Raw genomic sequence first — 20,824 nt, 5'->3', positions numbered from 1 at the left:
ACGCCGGGGCAGCCGCACGCCAAACCCGACAGGAACTGCACGCCCCAGCGCGTCTCCCACCCGGGGCTTCGAGACGCAAACAAGTCTCGGCTCAAGAAGCATCCAAGTATGTATTTAGCTGTCCGGGGTTGAGCCCACACACCGTCCTGGGGGAAATGACGCATCTGTTAGCACTTCTTTGGTTTCCTCCAGCCTGACCATAAAAGAATAGCAGAGGACTTCAAGGACAAGACTCCCCAACGTGCTGCTGCCCATAGCCACATGCCGGCTGCAGAGGGGGCGTTGTGTGGCTTGTGAAGGCAGTCCAGCAGCTCCAGCCACGAGGGGATATCATATTGCCTTGCGGTGGGTGGGATGTGGCGCTGTCCTTTCTGAAGCAGACAGTTCTTCCAGGCCCGGTAGGTCACCCGTCCGACTAGGGCGACCACTGCTTAGCAGCGGGGTTTACTCTTACAGGGGCCCCAGGCAGAGGCTCAGTTTTACTACCTAGCACATGCACCTGCAGAACCACCATGCAACCCCCAGCCAGCTCCCAGCCCCATGAGGGCACAGGGTTTTCACTACCCTGGTATTGCCTGTGCTGAAACAGCCAGACCGCTGTAGGTAACCAGAAAGCAATGCACTTAGTGCTAGCTAGCGAGTGCCACCTGCTGAGAAAAGAGTGGTCCTGCTTCTCTCTATCCCTGCCGTGGAGCCCGACCTCTGTTGAGCATGGGGACTTTGGTGTTAAGGACATGCGTATAAATAGCCATCACGTAAACATGTCATTAGAGATGGGACTGAAATAAAACCAGAGATCAGGGCGCTCTGAGCCAGACCCTGGGGAAAACAACGTGGGACAAAGACCAGGAATGTAGGATGCACTGATGCATTTCTGCAAGGAGACTCCAATGGCTGTGGGTGGAAGATGGGCCTGGGGGATCTCAGGCTTGCAAAACCTTTTTGTTTGCTCCTGGTGCAAATGTATTTCAAATGTAGAAGGGAGGGGAAACGCCACCAGACAGCTGCAGAATATGATTTCTAAGCAACCCTGAGCAATGGTCTTCAAAATGAGCTGTACTGGAGAGCAATGCCTGGGCTCAGGGGGTTGGGAGCAGTGAGAACCAAGATTTGGTAGACAAAGCTGCTGGGGATTTAGGATTCAAGCAAAGACGGAGGCAAACTGTGAAAGTGGGGTCTCTTTAGGCAGCCTCCCCTCCACACACTGATCTAGGGCCGGCTCCAGATGGCTGCAGTGCAGGGAAGGGGGTTAATGGATTTGCAGTGCAAAGGATGAGGAAGACCCATGCCCACATCTCCTAGAGCTGGCGTGCTACCAGGGCCGGGAAATTCAGACCTGACAGTGCCTTGCCTAGCGGCGCGCCCTCTACATCTTGCCTTAGGCCTGGGCTCCCAGTGCTACTGTGTCTGTGTGTGCCAGCCTTTGCATTTATGTGCTCCTGTCATCCAACCGCCATGACAATGTAACACCCCGGCTGCCATCAGCTCCCTCTTGATTTTGACTAGATCTTTATTCTCAAAAAAGCCCAGGTTGCAACAGAGCCATCCATCTGATGGCTGCACTGGCTTTGGGAATATTTCTGGGCAAGCCTTCTTCTTTCCTGCTTACATGCAGCAGTGAAGACTCAAGAGAGCAGCATCCCACAGGGATCAGGCTGTGGCTTTCCTCTGGGTCTCACCTGAGGTACTTCTCTCCAAGAAGCCTTTTTTTTTTTTTTGGATGGCTGCAGGGATTAAACCTGTGGCCCCGGTAGCTCAGACACTGAAACCTTGGCAGCTTTTCAGCCACAGAGCTTATCAGCTCAAATCAAGCGTAGTCTATGCTTACCTGGCAAGGGAAACACTGTGACCATGGAGGTGGTCTTCCTAGTTGCACCGCTCTCTCGGCACGAGGACAGTACCTGCCAGGGTAATGTATAGTAAACCTCCCACTTAGCTGCTGGAGTGAGAAGGTCTTGACTCTAAGCCGGCTTTATGGAAATGGGATAGTCCTCCCTGGCTTGCCCCTGGGGCCTTACAGCTGAGGGTGAGCAACACTCAGGGGCCTCCGGGCTTGCGCCTGCAAGAAGATGCCTGCCTAAGGTTTTGGAGACATCTGAAGCCCCAGATGCAGGTGGAGGATGTTTGCTGGTAGTCGGGCCACTTGTGGTTCTGGGCTGACTCACGGATTTGGAATTGGATTTGGCAAATTTGGCTTGGAATACAGAATGAGCCCCCCTCTCTTCCCCACGCTAAGACCCGAAAAAAAGCCTCCCCAGCTGGGAGCTCCAATGTGGCCAGACCTTCAGTGGCTCTGACACGGCGCTGGATCTGAATCCCATGCTGTCTAGCAGGTTAAATGTGCACTGAAACTCCAAGTGAAGTGAGCTGAAACCACCCATCTGGTTTTGCTTGTTTGGGGGAAGGTGGGTCACTGGGAAAGATCACCCCTAACCACAGAGGTTTGTATTGTTTCTGCCCAGATCCATCAACCGGCTCTATCTTCACTTGACATTCAGTCCCCAAGCTCTCTTAACATTCAGACCCACGTTCCCTGACAAGTCTGCAGTGGGCTCGCACAAAGGTCAGCCCCAGCTGACTTGAAACGCAGCCCAGACTTGCCTGACACGCAGCCAACTTCTTCCGACAGGCTTGCAAACCTGGCCCGAGTTTCGGGTTGCTAATCCAAATCTTGCTGGGTTTCAAGTTTCCTTGCAAGGCTTTGGCTCTGCTCTTTCCATAAGTGCAGCCTAGGGCTGTGTTTGGGTCGATTGGCTGAACCCTGCTATGGCAAGCAGAAAATCCGTGGCTCCCGGGAGCAGCGGAGGATGAACTGGGACAGGCAGGCCACACCGAGAGGTCAGGCTTCTCGGTCGATGCCTTAAATGCAGAGTCCATTGAGGAGCGGTTCCTAGGGAGCTCTGGTATCCTTGTCCCCTGGATCCCTCCGTCATAGATGAACTTATTCTGATCCAGGAGAGCAAAGGGGCCCGGGGGACCTTGGCTTTTTCCCCACTGCTCGCGGTGGGACAAACTAATTGCAGTGCTCCTGCTAAATTCTCAAGCTGCCGGTTGCTGGGAAGGTGCAGACAGAAGTTCATGGGGTGAAGTCCTGGCCCTGCGAGATGGAAGGGTGTTTCACCACTAACTCGAGCGCCTTTCCCTCATGCAATTGATTTCCACTAGGTGTCACTTAAGGCCAAAAAGTTATCATGTTCCACGCCGGTGATTTATTTAACTCCCCTCCCCTTGATTATGGATCTTATCCCGCTCCCAAAGAAGGGGGATAAGTGGCCACAGGTGTTTGGCTCTTAGGCTCTTTTCCATCCCTGGCTTGTATTGTTCACACCTGATGATATGCCAGGCTTTTCTAGCTTGTCAAAATTGTTTTGTGGGGAAAAGTAACATCCCAAGCTGTTATTCTTCAAAGAGGAGGTTGCGATGCTCCATTGTAAGGTCACGGGGAGTCATTTAACAGCAAGGTTATGGTTTTTTCTTGCTAATGTTTATGTGTGGCTCTAACCACTTTGGGGTAGGACCCCTCTTTTTTGTGTTGTATTTGTACAGCACCTAGCGCTGTGGGGGGCTGGCTGGGATTGGGGCTGCTGGGTGCTACTTTCCCACAAAAAGACAGCGATGGCAACACAGAATGGGGATCAAAGCACATGAAGGGGTCGGGGCTAGCCGAGCTGCTTGCATCAGGTCACCTTAGCACATCAGAGCTAAAGTGCTTGGGCTGCTGCAGGGCAGAGACTCTACTGATGCCTCCTAAAACCTAAGTCACGTGCCATGCCTGTGGCAGGTCTTTCAGGCCAGGCCTGAGTCTGGGATGCCACAGGCCCATTCTTTTGGCAAGTCCATGGATCACCCCAGAGTCCTGCTGAGCAGAGCTCCTTGACACCACCCCCAGGCATTTGTTCAGGCCCTGCCTGCAAGGCTCCATTTTATTCTTTAAAGACAAAACCGAGAGCAGTAGACAGCTTTGCCTTGACCCAAGCCCGCTGCAGGAGACCAGATCCATGTCTCCTCATGCCTGTCCCACCTGCCATGTCTCGGCGCTGGCTGCAAGAGCCACCCCCTTGCCTGCTGCTCTCTGCAGCGGAGACACTTAGTGGCCTTTATAATCACTTGATCAACCTCAGATGGGAGGTAGCTAACCATTGGGAATCTGCCCATCTTCTTTAAAGGGACAGCACTCTGCCTAGGGATCCTCTTGTTGCGTTTGGGGGAACCCCCCCCATCCCACTTCCTTTCTATGCACCCCCCTCGTTCAGTGTCTTTCATGCTGGCCGGTCCTGCTTGCCCACCACAGAGGTGGCTGCATTTTGTGTGTGGTTCAGGCTGTGTACGGGGTGTCTGTAATGCGTACTTGTTTGGCTCATGGGCTACAGCGCTAGATTCCTTTTATCAGAAGAAGCCTGGGCATGTTTCTCAGTCCTGTGATATAGGTATGCATCAGGGTGAAACCCATGCGGTGCAGGAGGCTGAATCCCAAGTTTAGTCACCTTGGTGGGGAAGGGCGTGCCCATCCGCTCCCGTGGGCTCTGGGGATGCCTCCCCTGTGGGGCTTGCTGGGAGGGTTGGCGGAGAGGGCAGAGGAAGATGCTGGCTCCAATCCAGCCAGTCGTGTCGAGGCCTCATTGTCACGCTTGGCTGTGCTCAGTGGAAATCACGATGGAGCCAGCGACGTAGCAGGCCATCACACTGCTCTTCTCTCTCAGTCGGGATCTCTGTTCTGCCTTCCTTTTGCTCTAGCAGCCCCCAGCCACTCACCTGGGCCACGCTGTCACATCTCCCCTTCTAGCTCCTAAAAGAGTCATCGCTGAAATGAGTGCTGAGTTTTGGGGCTCGTACCCCATCAGGTGAGTGAGCTGAAGGGAAGTTCATATCCTCACTGCTGTCAGGCTGCCTGGACTGGGACATAAGCACCTCCATTCCTCCTAATTCACATAGGGGACCTTTGCTTGCAAGCAGGATTAGATACTTTTTTTTTGTCCTTATCTTTTTTTTTAACATAAAGTAGAGTTTGGGTGATCTGGATGTGACCCTGTAAACACATGGATAGAGTTGGATCCAGCTCACATGTGACACCCTCAGCATAGACGGCGTGCGCGCTACTGCCATGCGCCGGCAGCAGCTCTCGTCATTCTGCCACGAGTCTGGTCGATCTGTTCCTCTTCACAAAGCTCCCGGATTCCTGCAATTAGAGGAAAATCTCAGCTCTCATGGGTTTTTTTTTAGCAGGAGCGAGTTTCTATCCCTCAGGGCTGCAGAGGAAATCTTGGGGCCGGGGGTGGGTGGAAAAGTGCCACCAAGCATAACCTTCAAAGGCTCCAATACAAGAAGACAGACGGAAGGGAACTCCCAGTGCATTTTACTGAATCTCTTGAGTTTCGAGTCAGGGTCCTGCCGCCTGTCTGTGCAAGGTGGCTTGTGCTGAGCCTGTGTTACACACTTGCTGCTCGACAGGTCTGAACATTTTTGTGGCTCCATCCAAGTGGGCAGAAGTCACGGCCCTTGCCAGAGGGAGCTGCACGTGTAAGGTGGAGAGAGGAGCAGGGGTGGCGGTCTCCTCGAGGGAATGGGCATGGGCGTGCGTGAGAGGTGGGAGCCAGGAGGTTTGGAGGGAAGCACTTGTGTGCACGCTTCTCCTTATTTCCATTTCCCCCTTCCTGCCGTGAGGTGTGAGAGGTGGCAGAGAGGGGGGCAGTGCCAGGAGGTGGGTTTATAGTTTGCAAGGATGCTCCAGATGCTGGGAGAAGGGAAGAGCTGGTGGATAAGGCTGGGGACCCTGGCTGCCTTTGTGCCCTGTCTGAGCCGCTGATTCACTTAGTTCTTGGCTGAAACTGCCTGACCCCTTCCCCGCCCCAAACACAAGCTGCTCCACATCCGCAGGATTCAATTAGTCCTTGAAGTCCCAGTAGCTGGCCCCCTCTCCACCGGCCCTGCCAAGCAGAATCGCATTCCCAGCTGAACCGGGCAGCCGGGATGTGTTATTCTAAGTCTGGGCGGATCTGCTGCTGCGCCAATCTCAGCCCACCCACTGTCAGCAGCTTCAAAGAGCAGGGGAGAGGTCAGGTTGCAGGCACAACAGACACCGGTAGCTCCCTCTGCACCGCCGCCTGCCTCCCTCCTTCCCCAGGGCCACAGGGTGCAGCAACAGAGACAGGGTCTGGAGAGGCTGCAGTCTGCGGAAACCCAATCTGCCTCCAATTCAGTCAGCACTAGAGAGCTGAGCACCGGACCCGTGCAGCGCTGGGGGCGCACGCTCATCCTGGCCACTAAAGGGAACGGTTTCTACCCCCGGGATCCCCTTTTAAAAAGCGCTTACGGGCGCTTCTGCGCTGCCAAACACAGCGCAGTGCCACATAGAGGTAACAGAGCCACCTGCAGAAGAGCTCACGCGGGTGCTGGCAGCAGTACATCCATGTTTAGGGCCGGCTTGGGTACTTTGGCCACGTCCCCGAAGTGACCCGAGAGCCCGCAGTCAGTTTTCAAAGGGGCCAAAACCTTCTAAAAGCCAAAGGGTTTGACAGGCCTAAGTCACCTTTGAAAAAATAGCAGTTGGGGTCCTAAATCACAACAAAAATATCACCTTTGGTCTCCATGGAGTTAATCTCCGACCACATTTTTTAGCTGATATGTTTCCTTATTTTGGAACACAAAAGCCCTCCTGAGAATCACAGCCAAGAGAATAACAACAAATGGCCCTTATCGCCTTAGGTTGGAGATTATAAGGGAGGTTTAGGAGGTAAAACTAGGATTAGAATTGGGCCGATCCCAAAACAATATTCCTCGATTATTCACTTGAATGCCTCAGGCCTTCTGTATACTTGGAATTCAGCCAGCAATGGGTGTAGTGCATCAGTGCAAAGCCCAGGCACAGACAAAGAAACTATTATTATTGACATGCCAGTACCACCTAGAGCTCTCAGCTGAGATCAGGGCCTTTTTCCCACTGCATGATGGTCAGACACATAGCCAGAGACAGGCCCTGCTCTGAGGATTGTATAGAGACACACATGAAGGATGGGCGGAGAAAGAGAAGCACCGAGAGGGGATATGACTTGCCTCTGGTTGTGGAATAAATGGGTGATGGTGCCAGGCTTCGAATTTGGATCTTCCAACTCCTTATCTGATGCTTAAACCATGAGATGGTGCATTTTGCAGCTACAGCCTCAGTCATGGCTGGAAGGATTTGCACAATATTTTTGTGCTTATTCGAATCAGTGGGTGTTCCCCGGTGAGATACCTTTTGCATTCGCCCGGTCGGGGAGCAAAACCAACTCTGATTTATCTGGCTGGTCAGAACTGTTCAGTGATACGGCAGCAGCAGCAAGTCACAGGGAGCGGCTCGCTTTTGCTTCTGATCACAGTAACGCTGGGAGGAAGTGGGGAAGAGTGTGGTAAGGAACTTTTGGGTATACCAACAAATAAAGATGAGGAGGCTGTGGTCTGGTTCCAACTCCATCAGAAGGAAAAGAAGCTCTGGACAAATAATATATATTGGAAAATCGTTGCTAATTTCATCTTATTATTGCACTTTGCAACGTGGCATGGGCTCAGCACTTCAGATCCTGAGTTGTTTCCAAGCATACCCCAAATTTAAGGGGGGTGAGAGGTTCAAGCCCCAAAGACACACAAGCTGAGAGGTGCCAAACGGCAGAGAATTTGCTTCTGTTTGGAACTAGGTAGCACAGACCAAACACTAGAAACTGTGATGGGGAATAATGTTATTCCGGCCAAGGGCTCTTGGTGGAAAGGCCTTTCCAGCTCTAACGGTGTAGCCAGGCCATCTGTTTTGCTGAGAAACGTGTAATGTCGTGCCGTTCAAACATGGCTCTGTCTCACAGTGCAGAAGGGGCCTAACCATCGGCCTCACACCTTGGTTGCTCTCACAGCCCAGGTGACAGGTCCACAACAAGGGCTTAGGTGTTCAAGTTAAGGTAAGAGATAGCTTGGGTGTGAGTGAACTAGTTTGTCTCCTTGGTTAACTGGGTCCGGCTGCTCCCACCTACAGCATCTTGTAGGGTAAGGGGGATGCTTGCAGAACTGGACAACACACCTCATGTCTTGCTCTCTTCCATCTCCTTTGCTACCTTCTGGTTGCTCCATCACTCTCTAGCTTTTTTTCATAGATTCATAGATTTTAGGGTCAGAAGGGACCTTTTAGATCATTGAGTCCGACCTCCTGCCCTGGGCAGGAACGGGTGCTGGGGTCAGATGACCCCAGCCAGGTGTTTGTCCAAGCTCCTCTTAAATACCTCCAAGGAAGGGGATAGCACCACCTCTAATGGAGGGAAATTCCCCTGCTCTTTATGGAAAGGCCCTGTACATAACCATCATGGCATTGTTTAACCACAGCCCTGCTCTGTTCCATGATCTGTCAGAAATGAGGTGAAGATGCAGTCAGGAGCTCCTAGTCAACAGGCCCTTATACAAAATGCCACTGAGACCGATGCTGGCAATCTCAGGAGAAGCAAAGGAATGAATGGACCATGGAGACTAATTTTCTCAGCCCTTGTGCTGACCCCCCCCCAGTCCAGGTTGGCAGAGCTTGCACACTGCTGCTCATGCTAGCTCGAAACCTATTCTGTGCCAGAAGTCTTCTGGGTTACCACCCTGGCACCCCCTTGGCAGCACTGTGCTTGCTTTGTATCTGCACAGTCCCATCCACACATGCATACACCCATTTACCTCAAAGCCTCTGGTTCATAAGCCCAAAATGCCTTCACCCTATGCACACATATGGAGGATGCGCTAGCTGCTGGCTGCAGATCAATCCAAACAAACCACATCTCTTTATCAAGCTATTGTCTTTTGAGGAAACGCCATTGTTTCATTCTTTGAAACAAAGCTTGAGCAAAGCCCCTTCTGAAGCAGCAATTTCATCCCATCTTCCTGCATCCCCCGTGAACTTTCAGCCTTGTGAGGACGCCCTGGCCAAGATGGGAGCCTCTTGCGTCTAAATGCAAACTCTTTCCTTTCCCTTTAAGGGAAGAAAGCACATCGATGCAGTTTGCACTTGTATTTGCATGTCAAGGATACTAGCTTCCCTGTTTTACAGGATATTTGAGTGTCTTCTGAGCCACTCATCTCCTGCCCAAGCTGCAAAAATCCTGGTGGTCAGAGACTGGTTCTCAAAAGCTGTTTTGGGTGGTGATGTCTTGCTGCCAAATGCCAGCTCTGGCAGATGGGGAAGACTGTTTATCAGCCTCAGCCGTGCTTGTTGCTAGCAAAAACACAGAGAGGCAATTGTTGTGTGGCTGGGGCACGGGACTGTGACTCACAGCTAGGATGGACTTCCAGCCCTGCCACCAACTTCCTGTGTGACCTAGTACAAGTCACTTAATGTCTCTGAGCTTCGCTTTGCCCTCAGTGACACCGGGACGCAATGCCTTCTTTTGTTTGTGTGAGGTCTCTGAGGCATGGGCTGGCGCAGGGCACAGCTGCCTCGACTGGGACGTCTGGGCACGACCAAAACATTCAGGCTAACCCACATCACAGCCCGCATGCACTGTGCTGACAATTCCTGTGTTATCTGGAGCTGGTAGCAATTTATCTCAAAGCGCTGAGTTAGCAGCTGGGACAAGACCGCAGAGACTGGAATGACTGTGGGGACCAGCCCAGGTACCAGAATTATGGCTGGGGAGAGCTGAGAGGTTGAGAATGGGCAGGTTTATCCCTTCATTTCCTGTAACAGCTTGTAGGCTTCGCTGTTGCTTCGGTTGCTAGGAGGATCACCGGTGCACAGCCCTCACCACGCTGGTTCAGACTTGTCTGCAGCCGGAGCCCTGACCCCAGCAATCCTGCTACCTGCCTGCTCAGGGCAGGGCAGAAAGGCCCATTTTAGGCATTGGACCCGGTGCACAAAATCCCCCCGGGGCTTAAGTGAAAAGAAAAGTGGGAGTGGGAAAGCCTTGCCCCTTCCCTGAATGCCTGACTTGATGGACGTGCACTGAGCTGCCCTCCTGGTTTTGGCTCATGAAAGAGCCCACCGCACCTGCACACTCAGTACCTGTGGCCCTCATCTAGCAGGCTTTTCCTTCTCCCCGTCCCTTGCTAAAGTGCAGCAGGAAAATATCAGTGTGCTCAGCCCTGCTGGAGGGGACGGAGCTACCCATTTGGCTAGGGAGCCTCGGCCTGGCTAATCAGCCTGGCAGCAGGGCAGGCGGAGGTAATTGCCCAGGCTGCAGCCTGGCGCTGGGGGAGCGGACGGCAGGTTGGTTGCAGTCGGCGGCTGAAACACGTCAGTCAGCGGCGACTGTTTTAATGCCCCTTTTTATGTCTCCCCTTGGGGGTCGCGGCTCAGACCGTCCCCGTGCGGGTCCGGCGCGCCCCTCTTCTGGCACCTTAACAAGCAGCAGCTGCAGGAGTCAGATAGCAGGAGGGAAGAAAAAGCCCCTCGCACTAATTAAAGGTCACAGGGCCATTCGGGAGACTTCCCAATTACCTTGTGAAGAGTGTCGCTAATGTGAGATAATGATGTCATACGGCCACTAATGAGGCAGGTTAGCCAAACCCCGGGACCCCCTGTGGCCTTCTCTCCCCAAGAGGAGGTCTCACCAGCAGACAAGCAGGAGATAAAATGGTCCCTCTTCTGTCCCTCCCCTACCCCGCACCCCCTCCTTCTCTAATCATGCGGGCCAGTGTTGGACAATGGAGAGAAGACAAGGGGGAAAGCAGAGGTGCCGCGCTGGTCTGGAGATGTTTCCAGAAGTCCCGCTCCGCTCCTGCTCTGTGAACAACTCCTTCAAGCAATGGCAACAGGATATTGTTAAATCTGAGCCCTGTCCTGTGCTGCTTACTACCTAATGGGCCTGCATCGGGTCATCTACTGCTAAAAAACCTGCCCCTGGACCGCTAATATGGAGCTCTCAACCCTTTTCCCCCCATCCCCATCCCTTCCTCCATGTAGCACATCTTGGGATGAGCCCATTTCTAAGGAGAGATGCACTGTCGGCCTTGGTCTCATTTAGCAGGGGTCACACGGCTCTTTAGTCGTGGGCAACACAGCCTCTTTAATGCTGTATCAGGATGGGGAGGGGGCTCTTCTGGGAGGAAGGCTGCCGTCTTGGGAGCATCCTGGTCTTCATCTCCCCCCTAGATACCCGCCACCCCCGTCTCCGTCCCCGGGATCCGCTCTGTGAAAAGTTGATTTGTCTGGTAAAACTTTGACTAAAGCAGCCATGCAGGGGTCTTGGGTCAATATTGGTTTTGGGGACAGCTGGAAAAAATGTTGAAATGTTCAGTTCTCTTTGCCCTCTGCTGTGCTGTTTGTCTCTGGCCTCAATGCCTGGGCAGTCCATTAGTGTAAACACCTCTTTGTCTTACAGCTCAGGCACCAGGCAGGAGGTAAAGAGACAAAACGCTGTAACAGAGATTAAAGTAAGCCCACAAAATGGAAAAAAGCCACAGGGTCCCAAACTCCCTGAATGGGGAGAAGGGAGCTGGGAGGTGGGGAGGGGAAGGGAAGGAAGGGAAGGGAAGAAGCCACAGAACTATAACAAAAGATACTTAAATCTAAAGTCCAGAGAGCAGGGAAGTTACACATCAAGGAAAAAGCAACAGCAGTGGAAAGGAGGGCTGGATAGCTCCAGGGGACTGTACAGACAGTCTTTCCCCTCTCAGTCACCCAGCTGTGGTCCTGACACCCAGTACCGCCGCGATCCTGTCTTTGCGGGGCATTCGTGCCATAAAGCATGATGCTCCACATAAGGTGCAAGTTCTCTGGGGCTCCCAGGTATCTAGCTTGTACCAGGTTGGTCTAAAAAGGCAGAAGCAGGCACAACTCTTGTGCTAGAAGTGATATCCCAGAGTTTCAGTGTGAACAGGCTGCTGCAGAAGTGATGTGCAGTGGGCGGAGGGGACTCGGACATCCCGTGCTACTCTTAGGGGGCAGCAAGAGGCCTCCACTCCCAACAGTTCTCATTAGCTCCAGCCCCTCTAGCTTTCCCTTTTGCCTCTCTGGCTACACACTCAGCCCTTGGCAGCTTTTGGAGTGGCAATGCGCTGCACCCCCTATGTAAACCCTGTTCCTTGGAGGTCTTTTTGCCTTCCCATCTCATTTTGCTTCTAGCTCAAGCAGTTATTTCTAATGGACTCTATGGTCACGAAAAACAGAGGCAGAGGGGAACCAAGGCTGATAGAGATGCAGTTGTTTGTGCGCTGAGTCTCAACAGTGGACAGAGCTATTGGCATGGACTGGAGTGAAACTAAGTCTGAACCTCCTGCTTGGGAAAGCAGAATCAGCGGTGGCTGCAAAAGGGTGGTTCTCCCCAGGCGGTTGAGAGACCTGCCACCTCTTGCAGCCGTAAGGAGAAGATGCTCTTTGATCTTGCAGAATTTCAGTACTTGGAAAAATCCACTGCTGCCTGGGGAATTGCTGGGTAATGGGACTGCATCCTGCGCTGGGAGAGCTGCTAAGCCACCCCCGCTCAACCCTTCTTTGCTCCCCCCACCCGCAAGCAGACACACAAAAGATGAGCCACAGCTTTCGGAGCAGAAGCTGCCAACTGCAATTCGTCAGGCAGTGAGAACCGCCAGCACATGACTGGAAGTGGAAGCGTGTCTCGGGGGGAGGCAGGGGTGGAGAGCAGGAAGCCCGGAGCTTTACCAGGAAGACTGAGCCTGAAGTGTTTGGGTTATTATCTCCTGCTTTCATGCCTCCCACGTTCTGCAAGGGAACAAGGTTGTCGGGACGAAGCAATGAGGCGGGGGAGAGAACAGTGGGAGGAGATGAAAAGAATAAAGGCGGTGAGAGGTGGAGAGGGTGGGAACCTGGAGTCATGCGGCCTCCTCTACACTAAGCCGGGTGCGTGCCAGGACCAGCCGGCCTCCGTGGGGAGGTGCCTGTGAGACTGGTGCAGCTCTTCTGCCTCTATAGCTTGTATGAATTTCTTTAAGCCAGGGGTGTCAAACGTGAGGTCCGTGGACCAGATCTGGCCGATGGAGCTGTATGATGTGGTCTGTGGGTCTTGGACTGACATGCCGTGTATTGGGTACACGGGCTGAACTTTGCACGGGGCAAAGGGGGCTGGCATGCGGCACATGCTGCGTGCAATGCCCTGCTGGACTGTGCTTGCGTGCTGGCTCTGGCACGGCCCAATCTGGCCTGCAGACTGGCTCAAAGAGACCCTCATCCAGGCCACGGGGCTGGATGAGTTTGACAGCCCTGCTCTAAGCTATGAAGTCTTTTTGCCAGCATAAGTGCACCTGTACTAGGGTTTTTGCTGGCCAAGCCTTGTCAGTAGGGGTGGGGGGGAGGTTGGTTTTTTTTTTTTTTTTACACTGCTAACAGAGCCCTGACTGAAAAGCTTTCATGTCTGGCCCAGGCCTCAGGGGAGGAAAGAGAGGGGGAGAAGTTAGATAGTCATTCATGTGTGAGGTGTTCAGACACTACGCTGGGAGGAGGATTGATTCCAGCATGGCTTAGTGACGGGAACACTGCGCCAGGACTGGGGAGAGCTGGGCTCTGGCTCTCCCTCTGGCACTGGCCTGCTGGGTGACCCTGGGCAAATGGCTACACCCACCTGCCCCTGGTTTCCCTGTTGGTAAAATGGGAATGCTAGTACTGAGCTACTGGCTGGGGAGATACCATAATGATGTTTTTTGATCCAGGTGGTTTTACTGACCTGGCCGAGGAAAGATCCCCTCCTTTTCGGCCTTGAATGACTTGGTATAGTTAAGCGTGGAGACCTGCCCATTGCGCTGCAGGCAGGTCTCCCCTGCAAGCTTCACAGAGTCATAGATGTTAGTGGCTGGAACAGACCTCACAAGATCATCGAGTCTGCCCCCCTGCCATAGGCAGGAAGTCTGCTGGGGGCAAATGACCCCACAAGAAAAGCATCCAAACACCATTTAAATGAGGCCAGAGTAGGTGCTTGCACTATCCCTGGGGGAGTCTGTTCCAGACCTCGGACACTTGGACTGTAAAGAAGTTTTTCCTTATGTCCAGTCTAAATCGGCCTTCCAGAAGTTTGTGGCTGTTAGACCTTGTTATCTTTTGGGGAGCCCTGCCGAACAACTGTTTTCCCAGATCCTGGTACACTGCCCTTATGTACACAGGCAGCCACCAAGTCCCCCCTGAGCCTTCTCTTCTCCAGGCTGAAGAGTCCCATGTTTGCTCTCTTGGCCTTTGATCACGCGGGTTGCTGTCCTCTGGACTCTCTCAAGCTTATCCATGTCCCTCCTGAAGTGAGGGGCCCCAAACTGGACACAGTACTCCAGCTGTAGCCTCACTAAGGCCAAGTAAAGTGGGAGGATAACGTCCCTGGTTTTGCTTGAGATGCGCCGGTGGATGCATGCCAGAGTTTGGTTTGCTTTGGCAGTCACGGCATTGCATTGGGCGCCTATGGTCATTTTGTGGTCAGTCAAGACCCCCGAGTCTCTTTTGGTCACGGTGCTAGCGAGCATAGCACTGCCAAGCCCATAAGTATGATGCTGGTTTTTCCTCCCAAGGTGGAGCACCCTGCACTTCTCTGCATTAAATGCCATCAGGTTTTGGTCTGCCCACCTTGCGAGCCTGTCCAGATTGGCCTGTATCCCCAACCTGTTGTCCAGTGTGACCACCTTCCCCCAAAGTTTAGTGTCATCCACAAACTTTGCCAGTCTGCATCTGATGCCTGAATCCAGGTAATTAATTAAAACGTTGAAGAGGACTGGCCCAAGTACTGAGCCCTGAGGGACACCACTAGTCACCTCGTGCCATGTTGATTTGCTCCCATCAACCAGTGCTCTTTGGGTCCAACCCCAGAGCCAGTTCCCCAGCCATCGGACCATGAGATGGGCAAGGCCGCAGTTTTCCAGCTTAGCCATGAGGGTATCATGGGTGATCAAGTCAAAGGCCTTCTTGAAATCCAGGTATATGACATCAACCGCGTCTCCCTTGTCCAGGTAATGTGTCACTGTGTCATAGAAGGAGATTTGGTTGGTCAGGCAAGACCTTCCAGCAGCAAAGCCATGTTGGCTGGCACTCAGAAAGTTGCCTTCCATTAGCCTGTTGCTGATGGACTCCTTGATAATTTTCTCCAGGACCTTTCCAGGGATGGATATCAGAGTGATTGGTCTGTAATTCCCCGGGTCTTCTTTCCTTCCTTTCTTGAAGATTGGGACCACATTGGCTCTTTTCCAGTCCTCTGATACCTCTCCCGAGCACCATGAGTTCTCAAATACCTTTGCCATAGGGTGTGCTATGATGTCCACCAGCTCCTTCAGGACTCTTGGGTGCATACTGTGTGGGCCTGTGGACTTGTGGATGTTGAGTCTTTGGAGGCGTTCCCTCACTTGATCTACATCAATTGTAGGCCCATCTCCCACCCCCTGGATGCTTTGCATCCTATCTGACAGGGTGAGCCCTTTGGGTGGGTGGAAGACCACCGCAAAGTAATCATCTAATAAGAGTCTACCAAAGCCCCCGATAGGAGGATCTCAGCTCCACAATTTATAGTTTCATAGTTTCTAGAGTCAGAAGGGACCTGAGTAGATCATCTAGTCCGAACTCCTGCCATGGCAGGAAAGAGTGCTGCGGTCAAATGACCCCATATGGCAATGGGGGATTGCTCTTGGGCTTTCCCTCTAGCTTGCTCCTTCGGCCTTTTGGCTAGGGGCAAGTGAGACTAAGGGGCACCTGAACTCCAAGACCTCCGGGCTTGGGGCTTGCAAGTAGGTTGCCTGCCATGGATTTGGGAATATCTGAAGCCTGAGGCTGAAAAGTCTGGGAGGTAGGATACTTGCCAGTGGTAACGCCACAGACTCGAACGATTGAGCTCTGCTCTGTCAACAGAATTCGGAACTGAGCTGGCTGATTTGGCCTGAGACATGAAAATATATACATAAAAAAAAGCTGCAGTGGGAAGCACTGCTGAGATGTGTTGCTGGAAAGCGCTGCATGGAGGGGCGAGATTTTAGAGGGAATGCTCCTGAATTCACTTCCAAACCAGAGTGATGCATTATGCTCACCAAGCAAATGCTTTAAGAGGGTCCTTAGAGCTGTGATCTTTTCCAGGGATCCCGGGATCGGGATCCGGTTTCTGGCTCATGCTGCCTGGTCCCAGGTATCTGTCCTGACGGGTAATGCAAATACAGGCTATCAGGCAGCAGTTATATGCAAAACCATTCCCACTTTGTGGCATGATACAAAACAATTCCCAGCCAAGAAATAAATAGACAACTGCAAAGATGAGTACCACCTGCATGCAAATCTAGCCCCGAGCTCCCCGCCACTCTTCCTCTGGTCCCCAGAAAGGGTTGGTAACAGACACTGAGCCTCCTGGTGTTTTCGGTTAGGAACATTGCTGTCTGGATGCATGTTTATCTGTCTACAAACTCATATGCCACTTGTGGCAGTGAAGGGGCACAAGGGAGGAATTTATAGTATAAACATGAGGTGGATGGGACTGGCTTAGAAACTGCTGATCCAAGCCTTGTTCTGATGGGGCCCTCCACATCTAGGGAGAAAAATCAAGGACCTTCTTATTATCCCCATTATATTGGCATTACAATAGCTGCCCCTGGATTCTTGCAGCTAAGGGTGGGGCTTCAATATGCTGAATGGCAGCCCCTGCCTCAGGGATTTTTATATAGCAGTAGGATGGGGAGTGGGTTTGTGGAGAGGAATTGAGGTGCAGGGACTTGCCCAAGGCTCACAGAGCAGAACGGTGGCAGAGCTGAGTTGAGACCCAAGCCTCCTGGCCCTCCGTCCGGTGCCCCCATTTGCTGAACACATGGGAATTCAAGTGCCCTTGGCAGCCTGAGCTCTCATGTCAGGGGGAGGTTTGGGTCTGTGGGCTTTAGAGGGGGGCCTTTCCACACAGCAAAAAAAGCTGTATTTTAGCCCGTGGGTGGCTGTCTTCATGCTGGGTTTTTCCACCAGACGGAGCGCTGGTCTCTGGCAATTAACTGGGACAGGCTCTTTTGGGTGAATGTGGCTCCTAGCCTGATGGTAAATCTGGGGATAGATGCTTCTCTTTGAAACCGGTAACAGGCTTTTTAGGCAGAGAATGAGCAGGGGATCTGTGGCTGCTGGGCTCTGTGGGGAGTTTAGAGGCTGCAAGTGTGAAAAAGTTAATTGCTTCACACTGAGTTAATCACCCTGGGGCTAAAACAGCTAACCTGGGGGACTCTTTGGAGAGGCGCTCCTCTGACAGCAGCCAGGACGACTTCTAACTATGCTTGTGCACAGGAAGGACCAAGCTGAGGCTGAGTTACCTCTGACAGGGATGAGCAACCTGGAGAAAGCCTGGGCATTTCTTGGGAGCCTGTGATAGATTTTGGCAAACGAAGGGTGAGAAAAGCACCCATGTCTGCATCCACGCCCCAGACTCCCATGGCCGTGATGACGTGCCGGGCCTAAGTGCTTCCCAAGCCATGTGAGTCCAAGGACCTGGAAGGGACCAGTTGTTGCTGGGTGAATTATTCCTCCAGCCTGCAGCTCTCGTGGGGACCCTGAGTGCGGAGCAAGGTCCTTCGTGCCCAAGGGACTGTGCGGGAGAGAGAAGCTGACAAGCCTCGGTCTGAAATCCGGGAATCAGGGGGCCCTTTGTCATGCAGCATCTCTGGGAGAAAGGGCTTGTTGTTGTTTGGTTCTGTTTCCTGTTAAGCAGCAGCTAATGGGATCCATGTGTCTCTGCTCTCATTCCTCTCCAAGCTGCTCCTACAGATCCCAGCAGCGCTGTCAGAGGACCCGCGCCTGCAGCTTAGGACTCTCAGGGAGGCCCTGGCTGCCAGGTGGTCAGACGCCAGGCACGCAGGCCCCAGCAGCGACACCTTCCCAGGCACGCGGGGCGTCGGTGCCCTTCTGTGCGGTGCGAAGGAGTCGGCACGCTGCTACCGCTGCTCCCGGGTGGGACTGGTAGTTCCCGGAGGAGCCCCGCTGTGGCTGGAAGCCACCAACGCCTTGTTCTTTTGAAGTTCCTTTTTCCATTGCGCTCGTGCAGAGCTGTGCACGCGCCTGGGGTAGGGAGAGAGAGAGCAGGCACTGCGGGATTTCTAATGACTGAGGATGGGCCTGTGGAGGAGGCGGGGGTGGGAGGGAAGGGAGGTGGAGGAGATGCTGCTGCCAGCCTCCAGAAGAAGATGCGTCTGCTTTCTAACGGGATCTACAAAGCCCTTTTGTACGGTGCTGTGGAGATGCCGGCACTGTCTTGCCCGTAGGGAGGGCCTGATGCAAAGCCCAGTGGGAGTTTTTCTGGTGCCTTCAGCACTTGTGGATTAAGCCTCAACTGTTTTTTAGAAAGAGAGAGCCACTCTGATCCATCCTCAGCCCAAGGGAGCCAGTCCCTGGAGAACAAGGCCTCGTCCCCACTGCCCCTCCACAGCCTCGTGCTGTGCTCTGCTTTGCTCCCACTGGCATAATGGGCTTGCTGGACTCCTGGAGCCCAGCTGCCCTTGTCACAGGACTTTTCTGACGTGTAGCTCCCCTAAGTAGGGGATGCAAGGAAAGTGGGGCAGCCCTGGTATCTGGCTGTGGGGGAACCTCTCTGGCTCCATCCCAGTCTCACTGGATGACCTGGCAAGTCCCACCGGCCGTGATTTCCACCCACCTCTCAATGAGAGCCAGGCACCCACTTGTTCCCTTAGGGCCCTTTGAGAATCACGGCCTTAATCTCTCCAGGCCTCCCTTTCTCAGCAGTGAGACCCGGTTCGTAGCCCTTTTCCCACATGCTCCATCTGTCAGGCTGATTTAGGTGGTTAAGGGCTTGTCTCTTCTGAGACGTTGGTCCAGCGCTTAGCCCGGTGGGGTGCAGATCTTGCTGGAGTCTGTGGGTCCCTCCAGAATACAAGCAGAAATGCAATTCGTGGGGGCTGCAGGATGGGCAGCGAGTCAGAGGGGATTAGCTGAGATGGAGCTGGCCAGGGGGCTCACATCCTGCTAGTTGCTAAGCTTCTTTAGTTTCATTTAGCTTGAGGAGGTGTTGAGGGTGTTTAGTGCTGGGGAGAACAAGTCCAACACAGTGCTAAGGGCAGATGTCTCTATTGACGAAGATGCAAATTTAATGTCCAGAGGATTTGAGGACATAAAAGATCCGCAGTGTATTATAGGGACTATCTGATTCTCGTTACTAGGTCATCAGAGGGCTGCATGAGTTGATATCTGCCTCCTCACTGCATTGCCCTGCAGTAAAGTAGTGTTAGCCTCAAGGAACAGACTGTGGCAGACCTGGGACTTGAAATAAGGTCTGTGTCCAGCACACTAACCACGAAAGCATTCACTTTTCATGAGAGGTGAAGTGCTTGGCGCAGCGCCCTGACCAGATTGCAGTCCATAGGTCTACATTCATCTCTAAAGGACTCTTCAGAGCTTTGGCCAGCCACAGGAGTCACCTTTACGCAGCATGGCATTTCTCTGTTCTGCTAATTGCCCACCACAGTTCACCCAGAGGTGTCTACACCTTAGGGGAGCAGTAAGAGGATTTCTATCTAGTTAGGTAGCAAAATGTTGAGGATGGATTGAGATAAGATCATCTAATTGACCATTGTCATTTAAGCTTCCCAAAATACGCAAGGCTCTTGTGTCACAAGAAAGATCTGACACCATCTACAAGAACAGCACCCTGGTCCCTAGGCTGGGGAGTCTGGGGCAGAGATTTCTAACCCTTTCAAGAGATACCCTATTGTTTATGGGGGGGGAGAAGAGACAGTCTGGGAAGGTGAGAATTCATCTTATTGCAATTCCAGGGAACTCCTGCAGCCACGAGTGTTGCTGAAGTGACAGAGCCCGAGTGTGTCTTGGCAGGTTCGGGCATGACCCACCCCAGGGGGTGATGGAGTAGGGGGAAAGGCTGAACTCGGGAGTTGATACCAGGGGTCTGCTTGGTTCTTTCTATCCCTCTCTGACCCACTGGAAAGCTCACAGGCAGGAGTGGGTCTATGCATCAAGTGTAGAGAGAGTTTTCTGCATTTTAGGAAAAGTGTGCCGCTACCCTTTTCAGCTGAAAAGTTTGGAGTGGGCAAAAGAATTAGAGGAAGATCCCAAGGGCTTGTTCATTATCTGTGTTCTCTGTATTGTGGGCCTGGTCCCCAGCACTGTATGTGAAATGCAGAACAGAGAGGGCCTGTGACACAGGGGGTGTACCATGTAGGTGCCTGCCTATGGAAGGTATGTGGGAGTGACTGACCATCAGGTGTGAAACCAAATCCATGCAAACTCAGTGGCCAGTCTAAAAGCAGGCTGAATCTGACTTCCATCCGGTTAGCAAGCACCTGGTAGAGTCCCGCAGCTTGGTGTATACACCAGAGATAACCATTGGGAGGGATTAAGATCCAGTCTCTTAGTGACCATTTAGCATTCAAGGTTCCCGGGGTGCTCATATCACAAGACACAGAAGAGCCTGTCCAGCAGAAAGATCCTGCCTCAGCTCTCCTGTTTGCTTAAGGCTGGTCTCTTTGCAGCGTGAGCACAGCCCTTCTTCCTAGCTGATCTGAGCTGGAGCACCACAAGCTGGGTATACAGGGAGCTGAGAGCATCCACGCAGCCCCTTGCACTGGTTCTGGCTTTTGTTGCATTGTGGAGGGGGCTCGTCCCCAAGGTTTGGGGGTCTTCCCAGGACCTGACTGCAAATGGGCAAGCCCTGGATCATGCATCTCTCCCGCCAAACCAGAGCCTTTCCTTGACAGAGCCCTGGGCTTTGAGGTGGGGGGCACTGTTCTACTTGGCTTCTCCTTCCTGTCTGGCACCTTCCCCAAGCAGCCCAGCACTTCGTGGTCACTTGTGAATGTTTATCCCCCTCTTAGGCAGAGTGTGAAACGCTAATTGCTGTTGACACTTGCCATTCCCGCCCATTCCTCCCTCCTTCCACCTTTGCCCTTTCCTTGAAGCTCCAATGTCCAGTGAATATATCAGTCC

The sequence above is a fragment of the Crocodylus porosus genome, unplaced genomic scaffold (assembly GCF_001723895.1).
Source record: "Crocodylus porosus isolate Cpor-Errol unplaced genomic scaffold, CroPor_comp1, whole genome shotgun sequence".
Taxonomy (NCBI): Eukaryota; Metazoa; Chordata; order Crocodylia; family Crocodylidae; genus Crocodylus; species Crocodylus porosus.
This window is presented reverse-complemented; position numbering follows the sequence as displayed.